Here is a 12394-nt window from a genome sequence, read left to right on the forward strand (position 1 = left end):
GCTGAATTTAAGAAGAAAGATTGTCCAGGAAAGACAAATCTACAGAGGCATAGAGTAGATTCATGGTTGCCTGGGTTGAGTAACCATTGGGAGAGAGTGGGAGTGGGGAGTGACTGTTAATGGGTATGAGGGCTCTCACTAGGCTGATGAAATGTTCTAAAACCGGATCATGGTGATGGTTGAACAACTTGGTAAATTTACTAAAAGTCATTGAAATGTGTATTTAAAATGGGTGATTTTATGATATGTAAGTTATACCACAATAAAGTTGAGAAAAAATATAGAAAAAAATAGATTTTTTTTTTTTTTTTTTGAGATAGGGTCTCACTCTGTCGCCTAGGCTGGAGTTTAGTGGCATAAACACGGCTCACTGCAGCCTCAATCTCCCAGGACCAAGCGATCCTCCCACCTCAGCATCCCCAATAGCTGGAACTACAGATGTGCACCACCATGCCCAGCTAATTTTTTTTTTTTTTTTTTTTTTTAGAAATGGGATCTCACTTTGTTGCTCAGCTGTTCTCAATTGGTCTCAAACTCCTGGGCTCAAGCAATCCTCCCATCTCAGCCTCCCAAAGTGCTGGGATTATAGGGGTGAACCCCTGCAGCTGGCTGAATAAAGAGATTTTTTTTTTTTGAGAGTCTCGCTCTGCTGCCCAGGCTGGAGCGCAGTGGTATGTCTCGGCTCACTGCAACCTCTGCCTCCCAGGTTCAAGTGATTCTCCTGCCTCAGGTGCCTGAGTAGCCAGGATTACATGCACCCGCCACTACGCCCGGCTAATTTTTGTATTTTTAGTAGACAGAGGGTTTCACCATGTTGGCCAGGCTGGTCTTGAACTCCTGACCTCAAGTGATCCACCCACCTCAGCCTCCCAAAGTGCTGGGGTTACAGGCATGAGCCACCACATCCAGCACCCGCCTCTCTTAATTTTTAAAATTGTCTCAATATTTTTATTTATTTTTTATTGTTTTGAGACGAAGTTTTGCTCTCATCACCCAGGGTGGGGTGCAGTGGTGCAATCTCAGCTCACTGCAATTTCTGCCTCCCGGGGTCAAGCGATTTTCCTGCGTCAGCCTCCGAGTAGTTGGGATTACAGGTGCCTACCACTACGCCTGGCTAATTTTTTTATTTTTATTTTTAGTAGAGATGGGGTTTCACCATGTTGGTCAGGCTGGTCTCAAACTCTGGACCTCAAGTGATCCACCCGCCTCAGCCTCCCAGAGTGCTGGGATTACAGGTATGAGCCACCATGCCTGGTGAGGGATTCTTATTTTTATTTATTTATTTATTTATTGAGGCCGAGTTTTGCTCTTGTTGCCCAGGCTGGAGTGCAATGTTGTGATCTCAGCTCACTGCAATGCCCGCCTCCTAGGTTCAAGCGATTCTCCAGCCTCAGGCTCTCAAGTATTAGCCAGGCACGATGACGGGTGCCTATAATCCCAGCTACTTGGGAGGCTGAAACAGGAGAATTGCTTGAATCCAGGAGGCAGAGGTTGCTGTGAGCCAAGATCACGCCACTGCAGTCCAGCCTGGGCAACACAGCGAGAGTCTGTCTCAAAACAAACAAACAAACGAACAAATAAACAAACAAACAAACCAATGAGCTTGGAAGTGAATTTTCCCCAGAGTCTCCAGACAAGAACTCAGCCCGCTGATGCCTTGATTTAGGCCTGTAGTACTGTGTTAGTTTCCACTGCTGTGTAACAAATAGAAACTCATACAGCCTCAGACAACCCTCATTCCATAGGGGAGCTAGCAGTCTGCAGAGGAACAGAGTGGGGCCCTCTAAGGCATGGGGTCCAGGGAAAGGGATCCCCTATTGTATGAGTCAAAGGGCAATACTTCCCTCTATTCCTGAATTTGAATTCTGCTCATACCCAGCATCCCATGTGATTCCTTGTGTATGGTAGTGTTGCCTGGGGCATATGTTTGGAAAGCTTGGGTCTCATACTGTGTCCTAGCTGCAAGGGAACCTGGGACATTCAGTTGTGGCATGTATTAGGGAGTGGAACTCATAACACAGAGCATTCCCCAAACATGTTGTGGCCGTTCAGGTCATGATCAACCACTCCGACAACCAATATTATAGGATTCTGTAGGAGGATCAAATAGGCCAATACATGTCACATGCTAAGAATGGAACCCAGCACATGCTAAGACCTCTGCAGCACTCAGTAGGTGTTATATTTCAAGCAAAATAATGTCTTTAAAATGAAAATAAAACCTTTCATGTTTTCTGTATGTTTGAATATTTTCTACTAAGATGCTGGGGTTTGGGGGTCTAGCCTTGGGTCTAGAAAGCTCTCCATGCTTTCTCAGTGCCCCCCAGATGCAGCTCAAGGTGCTTCACGATCTCGCCCCTGCTAGCTTTCCCAGCTCCACCTTGGCCTCGCCTTCTCGGCCACTGTACACGACAGTTGCGGGCCTGTAAAGAAGCCAGACAAATTGCTCCTTCCTCTTCTCAACACTGTGCTACCCATGCAGGAGGGCTGAGAGGCTCCAGTGCAGGGTGGGAGGCTGGGCTGGGGCGGTATCCCCAGTGGCCTGTGGGTGCAGGAGAGAAGCCTCCATCCTTGCCCCTCAAAACAAGAAAACCAGATACCAAGGCAGCTTTTCATAAGGCTATAGCCATTCATTTGAAAAAAACCATGCTTATCTTTTGAGATAATGTGCTTCCAGCTATTTGGGTGTTTTGGTGTTAGACATGAACAAAGGGATGAAGATAGATGGTAGTAGGCAGGTGTTTTAATTGCTTGCCTGAGATCCTTTATTTATTTATTATTATTTTATTATATATATATATGTATACATATGTGTGTGTGTGTATATATATATATATATTTTTTTTTTTTTTTTTTGAGACTGAGTCTCACTGTATCACCCAGGCTGGAGTGCAGTGGTACGATCTCGGCTCGCTGCAACCTCCGCCTCCTGGATTCAAGCAATTTTTGTGCCTCAGCCTCCCGAGTAGTGGGATTACAGGCACCTGCCACCACGCCCAGCTAATTTTTCTATTTTTAGTAGAGACAGGGTTTTGCGATATTGGCCAGGCTGGTCTCGAACTCCTGACCTCAGGTGATCTGCCCGCCTTGGCCTCTCAAAGTGCGGGATTACTGGAGTGAACCACTGTGTCTACTCCTTGGTCTCTCCTCAAGTTGGTAAAAGGCCTCATCAATCCCTCAGGAATCCAGAGCCATCCTTCACCTCCTAGCAAATCCATCAGTTCTGCCTCCAAAACACATCCCAGCTTTGTCCACATGTCTCTGGCTCCACCATCCTATTCCAGCCCAAGTCTCCATCTCCTCGCATCTGGTGATTCCAGCAACCTTCTCACTGGTCCCTCACCATCATTCTGGTCCCACCACACTCTATGCTCTGCACAGTGGCCCATGAGAGCTTCTAGAAACATGAGTCAGATGGTTTCACTTATCTGCATAATACTTTTCAGTGGCTTCCCATGGCACTGAAAATCAAATTCCAACTCTTCCCCTGTCCTGCCCCCTGCTCTGGCTCCACCCTCCTCTCTTACCAGGTTCTGGAACATGCTGTCCTTGCTGTTCCTCTTTTGCGCTTCTAGATCTTTGCATTTACTGTTCTCTTGGTCCTGTGTATGACGTGGCTGGATTCTTCTTCTCCTACAGGGTCACCTCCAGAACTGGGTCATCTCTGACCTTCTGACCTCCCCCTCAAGCTCTCACATCACCTAGGTGTCAAGGGTGGGATGTGAATGTGGCAGACCTCATGTTTCTATTTCCCTGAAGATGGTCGGGGCAGGCCAGGCGCGGTAGCTCACACTTTGGGAGGCTGAGGCAGGCGGATCACTTGAGGCCAGGAGTTCAAGACCAGCCTAGCCAACATGGCGAAGCCCTATCTCTACTAAAATTACAAAAATTAGCCTGGTGTGGTGACACACGCCTGTAGTCCCATCTACTCGGGAGGCTGAGGCAGAATCACGTGAATCCAGGAGGCGGGGGTTGTAGTGAGCCAAGATCGTGCCACTGCACTCCAGCCTAGGTGACAGAGCAAGACTCCATCTAAAAAAAAAAAAAAAAAAAAAAAAAAAAAAAAAGGCAGGGCGTGGTGGCTCACGCCTGTAATCCCAGCACTTTGGGAGGCCAAGGCCGGCGGATCACCTGAGTTCGGGAGTTTGAGACCAGCCTGACCAACATGGAGAAACCCCATCTCTACTAAAAATCCAAAATTAGTAGGGCGTGGTGACTCATGCCTGTAATCCCAGCTACTCAGGAGGCTGAAGCAAGAGAATTGCTTGAACCCGGGAGGCGGAGGTTGCGGTGAGCCAAGATCGCGCCATTTCACTTCAGCCTGGGCAACAAGAGCAAAACTCTGTCTCAAAAGAAAAAAAAATCGGGAGCAGAAGGGCCATGCTTGAGTTGGATTTGCTCCTCCTGGTGTCTGGTGCCTCCCCGACCTCTGTGCTGGGCCCACTTCTATTCAGCTGGAGGAGGCCCAGACTCATAGGTGTGCGGCCACCCACTGGGAAACAGGTGTCCAGCCAGGAGCTGCATTTTAATAGCAACGAACTAGTACAGCAACATCATCTCCATGGCAACAGCCAGCCTGGGACCACGAATGACAACACAGGCTCGCTGTTGGCCCCAGTGGAGGCTAACTGGGCAGAGGAGAAGCAGCAGCTGTGAGTGGAGTTTGTTCTCTTCTCCCTCTCTCAACCTTCCCTAGTCTGTGGCCATTGGAAAAGCTTCTGTGAGGACTGGTCTCCAGGGAAGAGGGAAATCTTCCCAAGAGAATGCAACCATCTTTTATTCCTTTGCTTACAATCTTCCCATGGCTTCTCAACTCACTCGGAATAAAATCTAAAGAATTCTCCTAGGTGGTACCATTGTAAGCGGCTTGGTTTAAGCAATAGCTTGGTGGTCACAGAAACCAAATAGTAGTTAAGTACCAAGGTGAGCTGGCAGCCTCCGTGGGCCAAGTCGCACATCCCAAACCAGCAGGGCTTTTGGTGGGACTGAGGAAGGAACCAATAGGAGCTCAACAATTACCTAGATAGAGTTTCCACAGCCCAGACAAGCCAGGACTAGAGAAGTAGACTTCAGAAATCCCTGGAATTTCTGGCTTTTGGGAAGACCTTGTAACAGATCACAGTATTTTGTCTGCCTACCCTCCCCACTTCCTTTTCCCATTTTGTCTGGTAACAGGATCTTCCTTCCTAAGGAAAATCCACTGGATGTGGTTCAGTAGGGCTCATGCTGCTGCCTCATCTTCTCGAACTCCAGACCTCAGGTGATCCACCCACCTCGGCCTCTCAAAGTATTGGGATTACAGACGTGAGCCACTGCACCCGGCCAGCTCAGTCATCTTCTCCCTATTTCCTGCCACAGGAGCCAGCACATGACCCAGACTGGCCAATGGGATGACACCTTGGCCCAGGTGGTGACTGGTTCAGGGATGAATATGTAATTCACACCCAACCAATCAGAGTCTTTCCCGGGACTTTCCTAACAGGGCATCAGGAAAGACTTGTTTGCTCCTCTGAGGTTGCTAAGAAGAGAATGTAAGGATTTCTTGCTACATAGAGAGCTGTTCAAGAAGGAAGCCAAAGGCCGGGTGTGGTGGCTCATGCCTGTAATTCCAGCACTTTGGGAGGCTGAGGAGGGCGGATCACCTGAGGTCGGGAGTTTGAGACAAGCCTGACCAACATGGTTAAACCCCATCTCTACTAAAAATACAAAAAATTAGCTGGGCGTGGTGGGGCATGCCAGCTACTCAGGAGGCTGAGGCAGGAGAATCGCTTGAACCCGGGAGGCGGAGGTTGTGGCGAGCCAAGATCGCGCCATTGCACTCCAGCCTAGGCAACAAGAGGGAAACTCCATCTCAAAAAAAAAAAAAGAAGAAGAAGAAAAAGAAGAAGGAAGCCAAATAGAAGCAAATGGAACCAAGATGTAGGGAGAGAGATCCTCCCTGATGACATAGTGTGAACCCTTATCTTCATCCATATCCAAGGACAACACCATCTCTTCAACTGCCCAGTTACATGGTTCAATAAATTCCCCTTTGAGGCTTTGTGGTTAACGTAAGTTGGGTTTCCGTCACTTACTGCCCAAACAATCCTGGCTAACGTAGACCTGCTTAGCATCCTATCTACATAAACCTGCAACACTAACTCCTCTTGCAGCTGCATCCCTGCCTCTGACTCCAGATCTGAACTTGGTTGTGGGTTTAGAAGAAGCTGGACAGCTTCTTGTTTAATTTCCCCCATAACCAGTCCCTGATTTCTATCCTAGTTTCAGTAACTGAGACCCTGTCTCCTTATTCTGGCTCTTCATCCTTCCAGCCCCAGTAGGGACAGCTGGCCAGAACCTGTTGCTTGCTGCTGTATCCTGAACATTGCTCTAGCCTGTCTGGATTGCCACCTATGGTCCACACCAGTCCTACTTGGTGCAAACTACTTCCATCAATCCCTACGCCCCATTGGTATACCTGCTACACAGATGGCTAAGTCATGGTTACATAAACTTAAGACTTCACACTGCAACTTAAGGCAGCATTTCCCAAGCTGTGTACTGTGAGACTGTATTTGGTCAGATGTTAATAGATAGTCCATTAACAAAGAGGAAAAAAGCAAACTGGCAATAGTTTTTTCTTCAATTTTATATTTTAAAATATAAACTGTGGAGAAACATTTTACATGGAAGTTATCTTCTAAAGATGGCACTTCAGATAAAAATCATGGCTCATCGCCAGGCACGGTGCCTCACGCCTGTAATCCCAGCATTATAGGAGGCCAAGGCGGGCAGATCACGAGGTCAGGAGATCGTGACCATCCTGGCTAACACGGTGAAATCCCGTCTCTACTAAGAATACAAAAAATTAGCCGGGCATGGTGGCGGGCACCTGTAGTCCCAGCTACCGAGGAGGCTGAGACAGGAGAATGGCGTGAACCCGGGAGGCGGAGCTTGCAGTGAGCCGAGATCACACCACCGCACTCCAGCCTGGGCGACAGAGCGAGACTCCGTCTCAAAACAAACAAACAAAAAAACCCATGGCTTATCAAAATTGCCTTTTAAACCCTTAAATTGTCCACACAGCACAGCAAACAACTCCTTCTTCCCAGTGGGTCCACTAGAGCCAATTTCTAGCTCCGGAACAAGTTGCTGTTTTTACAGTTTTGCTCTAGGTGAAGGTGAAGGAATTGGCTTATTTTAGGGGTCATGTGGCTGAAAATTATGTACCTAGATTTAAAGGCAGAGCAGCAAGATGCTCACTCTGTGAGAAGCACATGAGAACAGAGAATGATGGAGGGAACCCCAGATGCAAGTATCCCATCTCACACTTAATCCAGGGAACCCAGTTGCTGAGTAACTGTACTAGTTATATTATTCTCTCTTTCCATGTCCCCATGGAACGTGTATAACTGAATTTGAGGGAGTTAAATACAGGGAAGTTATGATTTCATCATGTGAAAGAAAAATATTCATCATTATAAGGTGTTCTCATAGTAATGTTTTTATATATACAATAATCTGCTTTTAAAAAATTGTAGGCTGGGCACGGTGGCTCACACTGTAATCCCAGCACTTTGGGAGGCCAAGACGGATGGATTGCTTGAGCTCAGGAGTTCAAGACCAGCCTGGACAACATGGTGAGACCCCGTCTCCACCAAAAATTCAAAAAAATTAGCTGGGTGTGGTGGTTCCAGCTACTCAGGAGGTTGAGGTGGGAGGACTGCTTGAACCTGGGAAGCAGAGCTTGCAGTGAGCCGAGATCATGCCACTGCACTTCAGCCTAGATGACAGAGTAAGACCCCATCTCAAAAAAAAAAAAAAAAAAAAAGAAAAAAAGAAAAAGAAAAAGAAAATAAAATAAATTGTAGGCCAGGAACATTGGTTCACACCTATAATCCCAGCACTTTGGGAGGCCAAGATAGGAGGATTGCCTGAGGCTAGGAGTTTGAGAGCAGCCTGGGCAACATAAGAAAAGCCCTGTCTCTACAAAAACAATAAAAAATTAGCCAGGCATCATGGCATGTGCCTATGGTCCCAGCTACTTGGGAGGATGAGGCAGGAGGATCACATGAGCCTGAGAAGTTGAGGCTGCAGTGACCTGTGATCACGCCACTGCACTCCAGCCTAGGTGACATAGTGAGACCCTCTCTCACTTTTTAGAGAAAAAAGTAAGAAAGAAAGAAATTGTATGCTGGGCCCAGGAATGTCAGGAAGTCCCATCACCTGCTACATGGAATTATGACATGTAATCTTTGTATTAATGCAGAAGGGGGCATTTACCAATTATGCTCTTTTCCATTGGTCCTATGATAGCTGGTCTAAGTAATATGTCTTGTTTTCGATTTCAGCATGTTTTGTTTTATTTTTGTTTTTTGTTTTTGAGATGGAGTCTTGCTCTGTCATTCAGGCTGGAATGAAGTGGCATGATCTCAGCTCGCTGCAACCTCCACCTCCTGGATTCAAGCAATTCTTGTGCCTCAGCCTACCGAGTAGCTGGAATTATAGACACATACTACCACGCCCAACTAGCTTTTGTATTTTTAGTAAAGACGGAGTTCCACCATGTTGGCCAGGCTGGTCTCAAACTCCTGACCTCAGGTGATTTGCCTGCCTTGGCCTCCCAAAGTGCTGGGATTACAGGCATGAGCCACCACCATGCCCAGCCCAGTGTATATGTTTATCATTCACTATTTGTTGAGTAATAAAAATAGGAATCAAATAATGATAATCCTAATGATAGCATTATTAAAAATAAGAACTAACACTTAATAAGGGCTTGCTATGTGCCATATATTTCTTGAACAACTTTGCATTTATTAGTCCATTTAATATTCCTAACAATTCTCCCCATTTTACAGATGAGGAAACCAAGGCTCAAAGAGGTGAAGGATTTTAGAATCCACATTTCCAGATCTCAAATTCTAAACTTGGACATGGTTACTTTGAGGGTCAAAGGAGAGGATGTATATAAAAATACATACCTGTATTTTGCATACAAATATATATATATATATAATACATTCAAAAAGATTATTTAAAAAAATGGATTCCAGTTATGGAGCTCTTATTTTATGTCAATCATCATGATAAGGGCTTCTCATGTCTTTTTTTTTGTTTAATTGTCACAACCCTATGAACAGATGCAGAAACAGAGGCTCAGAGAAGTTAATGACTTGGCCAAGAAGACACAGCCAGTATTATAAAATAAGTTGCCTTGACTCTTAGTAAACTACACTGCCACCCTCTATAGATATAGGTTGTCATCATCATCATCATCGTCAACATCATCACAGAGAATAAGAGGCAGTCACTCTCAGGGAAATGCAAATCAGAACCACAGTGAACTACCACTGCACACCCACTAGCATGGCTATAATGAAAAAGACAGACAATAACAAGAGTTGGTGAGGATGTGGAGAAACTGGACCCCTCATACTCTGCTGGTGGGAATGTAAAAGGGTGCAGCTGCTGTGAAATTCAGCTCCACAATTCCTCCAAGGGTGAAACATAGTTAACATATGACCCAGCAATTCCACTTTTAGGTACATATTCAAGAGAAATGAGAATATATATCCACATAAAACCTTGTACACAATGTTTATGGAAGCATTATTCATGATAGCCAAAAAAGTGAAACAACCAAAATGTCCATCAGTGGATGAATGGATACATAAAAGTGTTCCATCCAGGCAATGGAATATTACTCAGCCATAAAAAGGAATGAAGTATCAGCCAGGTATGGTGGCTCACACCTGTAATCCTAATACTTCGGGAGGCTGAGGTGGGAGGATTGCATGAGTCCTGGAGTTTGAGACCAACCTGGGCAACAAATCTAAAAAAATAAAAAAGTAATGAAGTATCAACACATGTTACAACAGCTACAACATGGATGAGCACCGAAAACATGCTAAGTGAAAAAAAGCCAGCCACAAAGGACCACATATTGTGTGAGTCCATTTACATGAAATGTCCAGAAGAGGCAAATCCACAGAGGCAGAAAGCAGATTCATGGGTGGGAAGGAGGGGGAACTGTGTTGGAAATGATGGCAAAGGAGTGTGGGTTTTTTTTTTTTTTGAGTTGATGAAAATATTCTCAAATTGATTGTGGGGATGGTTGCACAACTCTGAATAATCTGAAAACCATTAAATTGTACCCTTAAATGGTGAATTGTGTGGTGTACTGTTTCTTTTAGAAAAAACAAAAACTGGCCGGGCACGGTGGTTCACGCCTGTTATCCCAGCACTTTGGAAGGCTGAGGCAGGTGGATCACATGAGGTCAGGAGTTCTAGACCAGCCTGGCCAACATGGTGAAACCCCGTTTCTACTAAAAATACAAAAATTAGCTGGGCCTGGTGGCAGGCACCTGTAATCCCAACTACTTGGCAGCGGGGGAGGATGGTGTATGGGCAGGCGGAGGCAGGCGAATCTCCTGAACCCAGGAGGCGGAGGTTGCAGTGAGCCAAGATCACACCATCACACTCCAGCCTGGGGCACAAAAGCAAGACTTCATATAAAAAAAAAAAAAAAAAAAAAAAGAAAAGAAAAAGAAAAAACGAAAAGGCAGGAACTTCCTGATGTTGGTGACCCGAAGTTAAAATACATTTATAAACCTGGTCCTATACTTCCCAAGCATGGTGACTCAAATGCCAGCCTGATCGCCAGGAATGCCCTGAGATCCTTGCCTCCTCCCTGGGAATCCAGGATGTTGCCCTGCGCTTTCCCACCTTCCCCAGGCACACTCTGCCCTGCTCTCCCTGGCGGGCCTGGAGTAGATCAGAAATGAATCCCTCTCGCCTTCCATGGCTTCTCTCTGCTGCAGCCTGGCGCCGTTTCCTCTTGCCTGATGCTGCTTCCTCCCTCCTGCCCAGTTTGCTGTGAAAGTACGTCCAAATTTGAAAACCATGTGAGATTCAGAATGTGCACCTGAAGCTGCCCACTGGGGCTTTCTGTGCTGTCAACCACTGCAGAGATCTGGGGTCCTCCCTGCATCCCACTTACCTAACGTAGGAAAAGACGATCACGTGGAAGAACCACTTAATGGTGCCATAATTCATGCTTTGGATCTGGGTGACTTTGTTTGTCTCATACTGGAAAACATCACTGCAGCTGCAGCAGGCTGGCATGGTGATAGGCTCCCTCCCTGCGTGGGGCTGGACCAGGGCTCAACTCTCCCAGATGGGGCCACAGCAAGCCCCCTCCCAGTAACTGCAAAATGAAACATACTGATTTTTAGCGGGAGCCTTTAACTTTGAGCTCTTCCAATGACTGTGGAGTGGGGGCGGGCCCTGGCAGTTGCCCCAGATGTGACTGCGATAAACAAGAAGAGCCATGTCCTAAGGGCCTGGTTGGCAGATGACCTCGCCCCAGCTGGCCTCCCCCAGATGCCTACACAAAGATGATATTCAGAGGATGGGCATTTTTAGAATTCTCCCTTTTCCCCCTTTCCTTTTGCTTTTTTGGACTCATTTCTGTTGGGAAAAGGGGGCAGCCCTGCAAATGTCACAAGACCCAGAGCTTCGATTGTACCTCAGAAAAGGGCTGAGGTCTTTCCATTGCCTCAAGCCCCACTCAGAGATTGATTCATTCATTTCTAAAACCCTTTATTCAGCCCCTGATATATAGGAGCTCTGGGTAAATAAAGGTTTCCCCTTCTTCTTCTACCAGCCCTTATAATATTCTGGTCTGCAGCTACCAGCCCTTATCATATTCTGGTCTGCAGTTGGTAGGGAAAATCAGATTTGCAAGAGTGGGGATGCTAGGGGTGGAGGGGTTTTATTTATCTGCAGGATCTTTCTTGCTTGACCCTCTGAGTTACTCTCCACCCTGCTCTGTGCCCCGGAAGTTCGACCCATGACCTAGATCAATCAGCCCAAGATCACCAGGGACCAAGTGGCAGCCCAACAAAGTTAGGTTTATTGATCTATTCCGTGAGGGACACCACCCACCAGATGAGTCTCAGGACATCACCAAACAACGGAAGACAGCGATTTATTACAGGATTCCGAGGAAAGTGGAGTTTAGATAAAATCTAAATGAAGTCATGTTTTGATAGACTCAAAGCAAAGCAGGCTTGTACAAAGCAGTCAACCTCAAATCTGGATTGCAAAGGGGACCCAGGGCCCTGTTTTCTGGGAAGCAACAAAGCTAAGATAAATATCAAATGTGTCCAGAAACTCTTTATCTGAATCTCTGCTCCTAAGTTGTAAATTGAGGCTGCTTCTCTGTGTCAAGATGACTTAGATCCTGCAGGAAAAATTGGAATATTTCAGTCTTAGTCACGTAATTTCAAACAGCAAACTTTCTGATGGTCTGCGATTTTAAAGGACAATGTTTCAGCAGTCACTCAAAGACGGGGATGGGGTAATATTATAACTTTACAGCTACAAAGAAATATTGTTTCCTGTTATCTTT

At 46.2% G+C, this 12394-nt stretch overlaps 1 long non-coding RNA gene across 1 annotated transcript in view; it reads right to left on the minus strand.

Annotated features, from left to right (window-relative positions):
• Positions 1-11109: 11109 nt before the first annotated feature.
• Positions 11110-12394, minus strand: part of LOC134732050 (uncharacterized) — a 28561-nt gene continuing 27276 nt past the window's right edge. Inside the window, exon 4 of the long non-coding RNA XR_010114949.1 lies at positions 11110-11188. This is a non-coding gene — a long non-coding RNA (uncharacterized lncRNA). The remainder of the gene's footprint in view (positions 11189-12394) is intronic.

This window comes from Symphalangus syndactylus, chromosome 13 (genome assembly GCF_028878055.3).
Source record: "Symphalangus syndactylus isolate Jambi chromosome 13, NHGRI_mSymSyn1-v2.1_pri, whole genome shotgun sequence".
NCBI classification, from domain to species: domain Eukaryota; kingdom Metazoa; phylum Chordata; class Mammalia; order Primates; family Hylobatidae; genus Symphalangus; species Symphalangus syndactylus.